At 43.2% G+C, this 12,776-nt stretch overlaps 1 protein-coding gene across 3 annotated transcripts in view; it reads right to left on the reverse strand.

The window, feature by feature from the left end:
• Nucleotides 1-12,776, reverse strand: part of CHST11 (carbohydrate sulfotransferase 11) — a 181,566-nt gene that overhangs the window by 146,321 nt on the left and 22,469 nt on the right. The window contains exon 1 of one of the 3 annotated variants that reach the window (XM_076339380.1): nt 1,090-1,179. The exons of the other annotated variants lie outside the window; for them this stretch is intronic. The gene's annotated coding sequence lies outside the window, so the exon portion shown is untranslated. Of the gene's footprint in view, nt 1-1,089; nt 1,180-12,776 lie in introns of those variants that run through there. 3 annotated transcript variants of the gene reach the window in all.

A 12,776-nucleotide genomic window follows, 5' to 3' on the forward strand; every position in this document is an offset into this window, starting at 1 on the left:
CAGAAGAGGGGACAGTGGCTGGGAGAAACGGGAGCACTGAAGCAACTGCAAGCAAACCCCCTAGGACTCTCGTGCTACTGCCTGTCCGAAGCCATCTTCTTCCCTGGCAGTCTGAGGCTGTTTAGCTTGGTCCCCACTAACATCAAATGACAGCATCATGCCCGGCCTCGCCTTCCGAGGAAGAGGAAGGAGGGGAACGGAGAGGCAGCCGAGCGAGATGCTGGTTTGGAGAGCCCGTCTGCCTCGGGACAGGATGGGTGAGAAGAGAAAGATAGCCTCAAGCAGACACTGTGCAGCAAAGCTGGCCAAGCTCCAGGTGCGACCTTGCCTCCAGCTGCTCGCCCGAGTCCGGATGCCGGCCCGCCAAGGCGCACCTCGCACACCTCGGCACCCACTGAGAGCCCCTGCTCTCCCCAGTTCTCCTCGCCCTTCTCAATATACTGTGTTTTTTGTCCAGCACCAGCTTACAGAGTTGCTCAACAACACAAGGACCTCAGCTCTTGTATGAAGAGGAGGGGATACCAATGGGGCTCTGGAGGGAAAGCTTGAAAATACAGCTTCAGAAAAGCCTGAAGATTTCAGAGCCAAACATGTATTTAGGCCCTTAGTTGCCCTGTGGAAAAGGAAAAGGTTCAGGTATGCAGATGCCTCAGAAAAATCAAACTTCAGGAACCAGAGGGAGGAGGGGAGGGAAGATTTATTAGCGGTAGCTACTATTCAAAAATCTCATTAACAGTGCAGAGGCAAAGATGATCCTTTGGAAACCATGTGACCGATTCAGCCAGCCCCAAGCACAGCAGTGTGCCTGCTCGGGAACTGCTGCCCCTGCGCTGCCTGCAGCTACACGCCCCGAGCATCGAATGGTACTGGGGAAAACCCAGCAATGCAAAGGTCTCCACCTTGGCATCCAGCTCTGGGTGGAAAAGGAGCAGGGGAAGAGAGTGAGAAAGAGAAAAAAACCAAAGAGTTTAGGAAAAATAGGGGAAAGAAATGATACAATACAGCTTGGTCTTAAATGTAATGCCATTTCCCCCCCTCCTCCACCTATGCCATAAGCAGACACTGTCAAATGAAAATTAAATTGCTGACCAGCATCTCGAGGCCTCTCTGTCAGTTGTCATCACGGCATTGTTTGCACTGGAGGCAGAATAAGGGACACAACACGGCAGATATGCACTTTGGCCTCCCTCTGGGCTAAGCAGCAACTGAAGAACAAAACCCAAAAGGCACACTCAAAAAAAAGATAATATGCAAATGCCAGATTTATCATTAACTAGGATTTTATCTTCTGCTGTGATTCTTGAAGACGCTCAACAACAAAAAAGCTCTGCTATTTCTGCTCTGAGTACCCTACATGTCCATGTAGTCTCTGTACCACGGGGCTTATTGGAAAGGGTTGCCCAAAACAAAGCTAATACTTTGTCACCCTGAGGGTCTGCAGGACAGGTACAGTGATTAGAAAAAAAAAAAAAATAGAAACTTTCCATTTCAGTACATGCTGAGTGAATGTTTTTCCTCAACAGTTACAATATGCACCCATGAGTCAGTATGTTTAGAGGTTATCCTCAACTTTTTACCTCTCATGCTGTCTGAAAGGAGCAAGATGCTTTGCTACTCTGCAGCTCCCCTGGTTCATTGCAACAAGACAGTAAATGCTACTTATCAAGATCAGAACAAGTTAACATGTCCTGAAATCCCCTAGAGCCATTTAGAAGAAAAAAAAAGTGTTGAGAAACAGGACTTGGGGCAGTTTCTTTAGGCACCACTAGCCAGATTTACAAAAGAACCTCAATAAATTCTACAATGGAGTTTTTCAATAATCTAGTCCCTTTTTAGCCACCTACATCAAATCTGAGCATTTGGAAAAGAGAAGGAAGAGAGAACAAGAGAACCTCAAATCCTGGTGCTGAAATCCTGAAATAAAGAATGAATGCCCAAACCTTTCTCAAAAAATGTTTCCTTCATATGTCACATTTCCATACTTGCTACTTGGGAAAGGTTCCTTAGATGAACTCTAAGCAATCTCTGCCAATCATTCATTAGAAGAGATATGAGTATCTTGAATCATCTTTCTGCAAGTTAAAGACAGTCTGTCTCATGTTTCTGAACAAGATTTTAAACTAAATTTACAAGAACTGTCTCAGAAACAAGTAACATCTCGCACTAATGTAGGTTTAACAAATTCAGAGTCAACAAAAACTTCTTTATATAAATTTTGTGGGCTGAAGGTTGTTAATGACTTTCTAAAAAGTTCTGGAAAAGAAAGGAAGTTTTAATGCAAGAAAATTCAAAACTTAAACGAGCAAATCTTGTGAGGACTACTCTAATGTTTAATAAACTGTGCACTTAGAAAAGTATCAATAAGTCAATGACACAGAGTGAACCTCAAATAAATCAGCTATTGATTTCAAGACAATTCAATTTAGGCAAAGCAAACAAAAAAACTATTGCAACTGAAAGTCATTTATCTTTATTCCACAGACACTTTGACTTTTGAAGGTCATGTATGTGTGGGGGAGAAGTGCTGTTCAAGTTACAAAGGAGCTGGAGAACAGTTTGAGGTACTTCAGTCTAAATACTGGAGCCCTGCAAGGCAGTGTCAGGCCAGGTAAAGTGTCATCTTTGCAAAACACTGTTATGGTTCAGACAGACTTTTGTTTCAGCTCCTGATCAGAGCACATCATCCTTCACAACCTGAATCCAGCCTTCTTTCAATGCTTCACCGCAGTCGTTTTGATGAAACAGAAAAGTCTGAATCTGCTATCTTGACTAGCCAAAGAGAACATGGACAGCATCTGTATTATTCATTCCCGTTTAAAACACTTTCTATTCTTCAGAAAAATGTTTAAGGTATGTTGTTCTGCCTCGCTAAATGCCTCCCCAGACAGATGCAGATCTGATTGCACAGTCTTAGCAAGCAGGAATAGCAGAGGATTTTATTTTAGAGCTATATGAAAGAAACAGAATTATTGTGAAGAAACTGAACTCTGAGCATCTTCCTTACACAAAATTATTCACCTATTTTTGCTCAAAAGCTAAACTACTTTAACTGGGCTGTGTAATTGCAATGGCTCATGTCAGCTGCCTGCTCCCACCCTACCATCTCGGCTCCCCAGCCAGGCTACGGATCCAGCATCTGGAACAGGCTCCAGCGATGCACTGCTTTCCCCAGCGAGAGGGTGGCCACGTACGTACATGCAGCCTTACCAGGGAGCTTACGTTAGAGGGTAACGTAAAAGCACTGCGGCAGCTCTTCCAAATAGAGACAGCTGTGGTGTGGTTTTGAAAGTGTCAGAAAATAGACAAAAATATATGTGAAAAGCTAATTTAAAATCAGGAGAGAAAAATTCTATGAAGATATAGGGCAGCATTATTTGGTTTGACACAAAAGTCAAATTCATTAACCCTATTAGAGGCCCCTGTGTAAATGCACAGTAAGACACTGGTGAATCAGGTCCTCTATTTACACGTTACATGAGAATGTTAACATTTGAGCATGGAGGAGGGCAGGGTTGTGACTGCAATGTCACACTACAAAACAAGTGGAGGCAGACCTTCTAGTTAAATGAAGTGAGGGACTAGCATAAGAGCTCCTATGAGAAAATTCTTGTCCCTTAACTAAAACAAGCAAGTAAATAGAAACTGGCACAGGAAGAGGCTCTTTGGACCATCGGAGATGAAAAACAAGCAAAACTATCAAACACAGATAGGTAACATAGAAAAAGAAATTCACTTATACTGGCATACTATATAAGAGAAAAGACAAACTCGGTTAAAATACCCTGGGAGGTGTGGTGGCTGAAGGTATACAGGACCAGAGATGAATCAGGGGAGATGTATTTGCTGCCTGACTACGCACTGAACCTCGAACGACCATGAGCAAGCTACTTCGTTTCTGTGCCAGGGCATCCTTCCCCAGTCCTGACAGCTGAAACAATACACATTTTGACTCAGTTCTTGCCTCAAACCACATGAGCGTGCATTTCCTAGGATACCAGGACTCCTGTAATAAAAATACTTCTAAATATGTATTTGCCTTTTACTGATACAAACTGGTATCTATGGTCTGGCTCTCACTTTGCATTCCCGTTAGGAATATAGGAGTTATTTTTCCACCCAGGAAAACGAAAACATGTAGTGAGTCACTAGGAAGGGGATGAGTCAGTCTGCTTCAGATGCTCTAGCCTTGTGATGATAAATGACAAACCCCTCCGCAGTCTGAACCCTGGAGTCTCCTCCTCACACCCGCACAGCCTGTGGCGAAGGAGGCCAGATCCTGCGCCGCGCTGCAGGGCTGTCGGAGCCGTCACCTCCCACTGCAGCCTGGGGACCGGGAACAGCTCTCACCTCCAGGAGCCGACTCGGCACCTGCGGGACGGAGACCGCAAGTGAAATAATGCAGGGATCAAGTTCCACGTGAAAAGGAATAGTGAATTTGAAATTTTGATGGAAGAAATCAGTATTTCCATTGGGAGGACCAAAATACCTGGAGTGGAGTTACCGAGTTATGAAAAGACTTGCTAGTTTCTAACAAGAAATAAGCAGCACATATCACCGCATCCTAACAAAGTCTGATAAAAAAACAACACAGAAAAACAATTAGATTGTCTCTGTCTTATACAGAGCAAATCTCTGCCTGAAGTTTTTCAAATTCGTTTCACTTTTTGAAGGTGCTTCAAAGCTATGCGCTCCCATGACCAAAAGTAACCAGTGATGCTTTGTTTAAAACACAAGGATGAGTAATTTGCAGTGTCATACTTAAAACACACTTAGCCTAAATTACTAGCGAAAAATTAGAGAGATGAACAGCAACTAGAAAAACCACCACACACAGCAAGCTTTATCTACTATCTGCTATGGTATTTTATACATCTGACATTTTCCAAGTTATATCATGCTAACTAGGCCTTATGTCGGCAAAACAGTGACAATAAGCAGTCTTCTGTTACAGCTACATACAGATACTGAAAAAGGAGAACTGCCACCAACTTATAAAGAACAAGTTTTTGTCTCACTATATAGTCTACGATCAGAGAGACAGCTGCAAGGTCAAGATAACACAGAGATGCATGCTTGCAAGATGATTATCTGCTTGCAGAAGCCCCAGTCATGGGGTAGAGAAGCACTGCCCTAAGTGGCCTCCAGGCAGGAAGAGGTGGTGGTCCCTGTTCCAAACTGCTTTCACAGAAGTCGGATCTATCAGAGAGTAGCATCTTCTTTTAGACTAGATTACTTTAATAAGGTTCAACGAAAATACTGAGTTAAACTGACTTTCTTAGACTTTCCCTACTTCTGAAGACAAGTGGTTAATGTTACAGCTTGTTTTACCTTGTTCAACTCAACAATCAATTTTAAGAGTATAATGCTTTTATACAGCAGCTAACATCTCATGGGCACATCCTAGTGGGAAGAACAATGTGCTGTTATTATAGCGATGGCCCTTGGATCAGGCTGCTGGACAAGAAGAGACCAAGGGCAAGTCCTGCCTGACTAACCTAGTGGCCTTCTGTGATGGAGTGACTACATCAGTGGACACGGGAAGGGCTACAGATGTCGTCTGTCTGGACCTCTGTAAGGCCTTGGACACGGTCCCCCACAACATCCTTCTCTCTAAACTGGAGAGGTATGGATTTGATGGGTGGACTGTCCAGTGGGTGAGGAATTGCTGGGATGGTCGCATCCAGAGGGTAGTGGTCAACGGCTCAATGTCCAGATGGAGATTGGTGATGAGTGGTGTCCCGCAGGAATCCGTATTGGGACCGGTACCGTTTAATATCTTCATCAATGACACAGACAGTGGGATCAAGTACACCCTCAGCAAGTTTGCAGATGACACCAAGCTGAGTGGTGCGGTCAACACGCCAGGGGGATGGGATGCCGTCCAGAGGGACCTGGACAAGCTCAAGAAGTGGGCCCGTGTGAACCTCATGAGGTTCAACAAGGCCAAGTGCAAGGTCCTGCACCTGGGTCGGGGCAACCCCCAGTACCAGTACAGGCTGGGGGATGAAGGAATTGAGAGCAGCCCTGCCGAGAAGGACTTGGGGGTACTGGTGGGTGAAAAGCTGGACATGAGCCAGCAATGTGCGCTCGCAGCCCAGAAGGCCAATTGTATCCTGGGCTGCATCCAAAGAAGCGTGGCCAGCAGGTCGAGGGAGGTGATTCTGCCCCTCTACTCTGCTCTGCTGAGACCCCACCTGGAGGACTGTGTCCAGCTCTGGAGCCCTCAGCATAAGAAAGACACGGGCCTGTTGGAGCAGGTCCAGAGGAGGGCCACGAAAAGGCTCAGGGGGATGGAACACCTCTCCTGTGAAGAAAGGCTGAGAGAGTTGGGGTTGTTCAGCCTAGAGAAGAGAAGGCTTCGGGGAGACCACCTTGCAGCCTATCAGTACTTAAAGGGAGCTTATAAAAAAGATGGTGGCAACCTCTTTAGCAGGGCCTGTTGTGACAGGACAAGGGGGAATGGTTTTAAACTAAAGGGGGGTAGATTTAGACTAGATATAAGGAAGACATTTTTTACGCTGAGGGTGGTGAAGCACTGGCACAGGTTGCCCAGAGAGGTGGTGGCTGCCCCCTCCCTGGGAACATTCAAGGTCAGGTTGGACGGGGCTCTGAGCAACCTGATCTGGTTGAAGATGTCCCTGCCCGTGGCAGGGGGGTTGGACTAGATGACCTTTAGAGGTCCCTTCCAACCCAAACTATTCTATGATTCTAGGATTCTGACCGACTTCAATTGGAACAGGCTGCAAGAAAATTCAGATGCTCAGCACAGCATCTGAGTGCTTGACCATAGCCAGTAGCTCAAACTGGTTCTAGCCAGAGATGCAGCCAAGTGTTCATTTAGCTAATTTTATTAGGGAATGGCAGTGGTTCATATCACAGGAGAGATTTAGAGTGAAAATCTGCTGTCAGAAACCTAACAAGACCTTTGAGATTTTTCCACATTTTCAGGATGTGCTTTAGTCTATGCCCACCTCCTGCCCTATAGCTGGAGGATCCCCAAAAGTATCTGTGATTTGGCCAAAGAAAGCCCTTAGCAACATCACCATGGACTTGTACCTTTATCTTGTGGTATTTTAGACTTTTGGAATGAGCAAAATAGGTAAAGTTCTCAAAAGAATTACAACACTGTGTGAAAGACCCAAGAAAAGGAACAGCTATCACTTATTTACGTGTTATGTATTTTGTGGCATACAGATCTAAGACATGGTTTCCATCAGCCTTTGGGGTATGGAACTGAACTATCTCATTGTGTTTTCTCTTCAGGCACATAGACTGTGAAACAAAACAACAGAGATCCAAAATTCAGTGTTATCTTTCAAAGTATAACCCATATATTTGCCACGTAGAATAAAGTGATCATGAATTTCATTGGGCTTGGTTGGGTTTTTTTCTTGAAGGCATGACTCAGGTTAGTTAACTCTAGGGAGTTGTGTTCAGGACAGATCATTGTTTCTTGCTACTGCAGATAGCCATATTGTTTATCTTTTATAAGATATCATACAAGTGCCAAACTTTAAAATATGGGTTTTTTCTTCTTTCTTTGCAAAAGCTCTTGTGGTGGTTCTAAATTTATTCATACCCAATGTACATGTATTTGTCCATCCTTTTTAACTCTAATCAATCTCCCTTGTCTTGCACCATTCTCGTCAGCACGCTTGCAGACAGCAGTCTCCTCACACTAGAGTGAAGCACTTACAGCTAACACTGAAGGAAAGACCTGGGCACTTCATAGCAAGGAGCTCTGTGCTTTTCCAACAAGGGCACAAGTGGAATCAGCTATCATCAGTCTTCTCATGACGCTCTACGCTTGGGGACCCATAAAGCAGTCCTAGCACAGCTGCTTTACCTAGTGCTTTCGACCTGAGAAAGATGGTGAAGAAGGTTCCTCTTGCAGCCAGATGCCAAGCTTTGGAAACCAGCCTCCCTCTCTACATTGAGGAAAACCTGAAATTTTATGATATAGATACGCAAGGTCTGGTATTTTGGGACTCCACTCCTACATGAGGCACACTCAGTATAAACAATACATGCAAGTTTTGAATAAAGTGAAGAACCCACTTTGTTTGAGCCATGGCTCAACTCTGCCACGAGCTAAAAACTGGAAACTGGCCAGCTGACCTCCCGCTCCACTGAATACACTCAACAACTTGCAGTATGTGACTCAAATTTCTTCTTTGTTTTCTACCATCCAACAGAATGGATGAGTTGGGAACTGTTAGGGCAGTCATTAATAATTAGCTAAGGGAGAGGAAAATGTAGCCTTTTTTGTTATGCTCCACTACATTTTGGTCTTTACTCAAATACTGGTCAATGAATTATTAAAAAAAAAAATCAGACTTGAAATCTCTTTAACATAATACTATCAGGGTATTGCTTCACCTACACACCTATCATCTATTTACAAGGAGATACACTGCAGATCTGAAAGAATGAACCTTTGTTTGACAAACAGATCTCAGCCATTCCCTCAAGCTTTCATTCATTTTAATGGTCTATGCTTCACATTGAAATTCAGCCTTGAAGACATTAATTATTATTAGTGTTTCATTGTCCTTCAGGTGTTCTACAGCGAACCCTGACAAAATCTGTCATGTGCTTTATTACAGACTGCAAAGCCTACCACAAGTAGGGCTGGTTTTGGGGTTTTTTTAACCATTCAGTGCTCTCAGGGTGCATACCTGGTTGACACACCTTTGAACTCACCTTGCTCTTCCACCTACACGGCTTTATCTTAGTCACTTTAATTTGCTCAAACTCATACAGCCAAAGATTGTGCCTATCACCACAAGTCTCCAAAGGTTCCTTGGTGAATCAGCTTTTACCATGTGGCTTTTCCCTGTGATAGGAGACATTACAGACTCCACATCTGGGTCCAACATCTACCGCTGCTGGTCTAAGCAGAAATACAAGCAAGTACCTCTAGCTGGCTGTCTCCGCTCCTTGCTATGAAGCCTTTCTTCATTTACTCCCGACAAGCGCTCTGGCCAGTATAAATTCACCAATCTGTAAAACGCTTCAGCACCTCTTTCAGCAACCACTCTGTTCAGGGATATTACTATCATATTTTCCTTCTCCTCTCCTCCCACACCATTTACTGCTTCTTTGTGCTTTATTCAGATTTTCTACCACCTCTTTTTCTGGGACTGGTAGAGGAGGTCCTGTTTAGTTTGGCTCATTCCCCTTCTTTCACCCCACATCCACACAGTCATCACTTAACTGTTCTTAAGATTTGCACATCTGAAAACTATTTACTGTAACTATCATTCCTACAATACTGGCTTAAAAAAAGAAGTATGCCAGCAGCTTTTTCTGCTTTGTAGCATTTGAAGTCTACTCTTCATTTCAGCATTAAATTGCCACCCTAACAAAATATCTATTAGCTTCTTGCTGTTGGTTTCCCCAGTACCTTTCAGGATTTCAATTTTCATTAAATTTTTATCTTCACCATTTTCACTTGCTGCAACCCCTGTCTACAAAAGGATTAACAAATGTGCCAAGTGTCTTGGAGAGATGGTCTAAATTTCTGGAAGTGGTCAGTCTGGTTCATGGTTCTCTGTGTGGGAAAATTGCTTTCTGGAAACTTCTGTTTGCAAAGAGCATTCCAGTACCTGTGGCTGATACCCGTTATGCTGCCCACCACCTTCCACACCTCACTCCGAGGGTCAAGGCTGAGCTTCAGCGCCTCGCTTCTGTTACCCATAACTAAACAGGCTAGGTTTGGGAATAACAACAGTCTGTACAAAGTCATACTGAACCAGTCGTCTGCCCTAGAACATAATCATATCTGAAATGTAGCTCAACACCATAAGCTCTTCATCTCTTCTCCAACTCTACGTGGGTTTTTTTTGTGGAAAGCATAAAGGTACTCCCTCTGCACAGTAACCACCTCATTTCTCCAAATATATAATATGAAATAGGTTTTTTATTTTTAATATGTATCACTTTATCAGGTCCTAGCCATCAACACTTAACTTCTCCAAGAATTACACTTACCTTTTTTTTCTTAAATCACCTGCACAACTTTTTAGTGCAGCTACATCTTATTGCTCTGAAATCCAACTTCCTATGCTTTTCCTTTAGAAAGCATTTTCTAGGATCCTGGTATCCATCTGGAATCACCAGTTCTGCTAAGGCAGAGTCAACCACTTTGGCCCTCTGTCTGGGAGAAGGGTGACACTTGTTCCTGAGCAAGAAAGGCCATACAATACCTGCCACAAGGTGACCATGGACAAAGACCTATTAAATTTAAGGCTCAAAACACAATCATGATTCTTAGGAGCATAAAGCTTTACACGAAGGGTCTGCCTTCAAAATTCCCTTCTCCCGTTCACCATCCCCACTTATATCCAAAACACTATTAGAAATCTGTAAAGGAAAAAATATTTGTGGAAAACTGAAGTTCCTTGCTTCAGTACCACATTGCTCCTGCAGTGTGGAGGAAAGGACAAAGTGTGCCAACACCAGTGAATTTCAGGTTTTTCCATATGCAGTCCTTGAAGTTTTCCAGTAAGCATGCAGCCCCTCAAGAAGTTTCAGATTTGGTCTAACAGCACATACAAACTTGCTTACTTTAAATTGGGGTTTAGGCTCTTTTGAAGTTGTCTAGAGCTCCAGGGAACTATGAATGCAATGCTGGAAACCACTGTGCATGAACAGCTATTACCAGACACTGCTGTAGATCCCACATGGTGTTGATACATTCGTCAATTGAACTCAGATATTGCCAAATTACATCAAAACCAAAAATCACACAATAGAAACTTAAGGGATAAAAAGGATGACTTACAACTGGTCGCTGTGATCACATACCCAGGGAGAGGGGTGGGGAAAGAATAGAAGAGGAAATTCCTAAATACAACAGGGACAACACGAATTAAGCTTCCAGCTCATTACATTAGCACTAACCTATATTCAAATAACCTCCTAAACTTCATCATAAGCACTATATGCAGCAGGAAAAGCATGGCATGTTGAAACAACATGCTTATAAAGGGAACACCCTCATTTGCCAACCAATACTTCATATTCATTGTCACAAATTAGCATTAATACCCTGCATCCCCTCAGCCAACATAAAGCACATGCTAAATCTATTTTAGTGTTGTTCACTTATATTAGATACAGAAGTTACGTGCACAATTCACCAATAAAATTAACATGGATTACATTCTAGTTCTTCATCTCAACATCGTTCAGTGTAATCTATTTTACATCAACTTAGAAGAGGTTTCAGGTTCCCTACTAACAAAATAAACCAAAAATACATCATGGCACTGCACAGAAGTGCAAAATGTACCGATACAGGCAAATGTTTCCAGCATGAGGCCCTCAACCAGTAATCCTGGGACTATTCAGCAGTTTAAACTACTAATCTTACAGCCTCCTAGGCCTACTGTCAGACAGTCCTGATGGGGTCCAGACACTAAAACAAATGCTGCTCTAATGATTCAAACCCAATCTCTCTCTTGTCTGCAATGAAACATGCAAGGAGGCATCTCGCACTTAAGTGGTTGGCTTACAGAGGAGTCCTGAATTCAAGTTTGCATGCTTTCTTCAGAGATTGGGTTCAAATTAGGTCCCACTCTGCCCGCAGGTTTCCCACTGCACAGAGATCCTAATATAACCACAGCTATACCCAGCAGCACAACATATAAGCAGCAAAGAATGCAGATAAGTGGGTGGGTCGAGAAGCGCTCAGCATGGACCAGGATGACTCAGTGGGTGATCTTTAAGATTTATGTAGCTAGACGAGTAAACAGGGGTGCCTGGGGAGGAGGACTGGTTGTTAGCTCAGAAGGGCAGATTTTGTATTAAGTAAATAATATATGAGACTACCATTCAGTTAGAGGTCTAAGAACTCATTAGCATTTTGTAAATATTTACATATGAAATTCTCTGATTTCTCAGATGATGGGCCACATTCCAATCTCAGTACCTCAATCGTGGAGTCTGAAAAGTGTAATCAAGCCAGCCTAATGACAGTAAACATGGAAGCAAGGCAGAGCCCAGAACTGAGCTGCCAAGCACTTTGAACTTTCCCCATGGAGAACTGGCAGTTTCAGATGCTGTAGGTGAGCCAGCTGATAATGATCCTATAAAGCCATGCTATAAAAATAAGATTGTTGAGTTCAGTGGCAAAACCATGACAAAATTTTCTTTTGATTTGTTCTTAAATAAAGAGTTTATCAGAATTTCCCAGAAAAAAGGTTTTACATTTTTTCCTCTCTCATTTTGCTGAATTTTTCTAACACAAAGTAGATACAAAAGCAAGAAACTATTAAACTGTTCATTGAAGACAGCAACTAAAAGTGCTGGAGGGAAATGGCGTAACCACCAGGATATAGTCACTTTGGCTGACCCTCTTCGACAAGTAGGACAGCTTTGCAAGATGGAGAGGATGCCAATCCTGAGCATCCCCACAGCTCAGTGCCATGGGCTCCCTTCTGAAAAATGGGGAGTCACAACTTTAATTCCTCTACCTCGCTGGGAGCCACCTGAGGATCCTCACCTCAATTTGGTAAAACCAGACAGAACTCTCAGTTTCAATTTCCTTAAGAAAGCAAACTAGTTAGTGGGTTGTCGGAAAGCACAGAGCTTGCAAATCTAGCCTGGTGAGAAGGGAGAAAGATGTTTCCAAAACCTGCTCTGTGTATGTTGTTCAGATATTTTTATGTATTCAGATAAAACTACCGATCAAATTTGGAAATAGATTACAGGGACCCCAAAGCTGCCTTTGACAGTGTAACTTTTCACTCTTCAAAGAAGTTTTACCCACG

Source organism: Aptenodytes patagonicus, chromosome 1 (assembly GCF_965638725.1).
Source record: "Aptenodytes patagonicus chromosome 1, bAptPat1.pri.cur, whole genome shotgun sequence".
In the NCBI taxonomy this organism is placed as follows: Eukaryota; Metazoa; Chordata; class Aves; order Sphenisciformes; family Spheniscidae; genus Aptenodytes; species Aptenodytes patagonicus.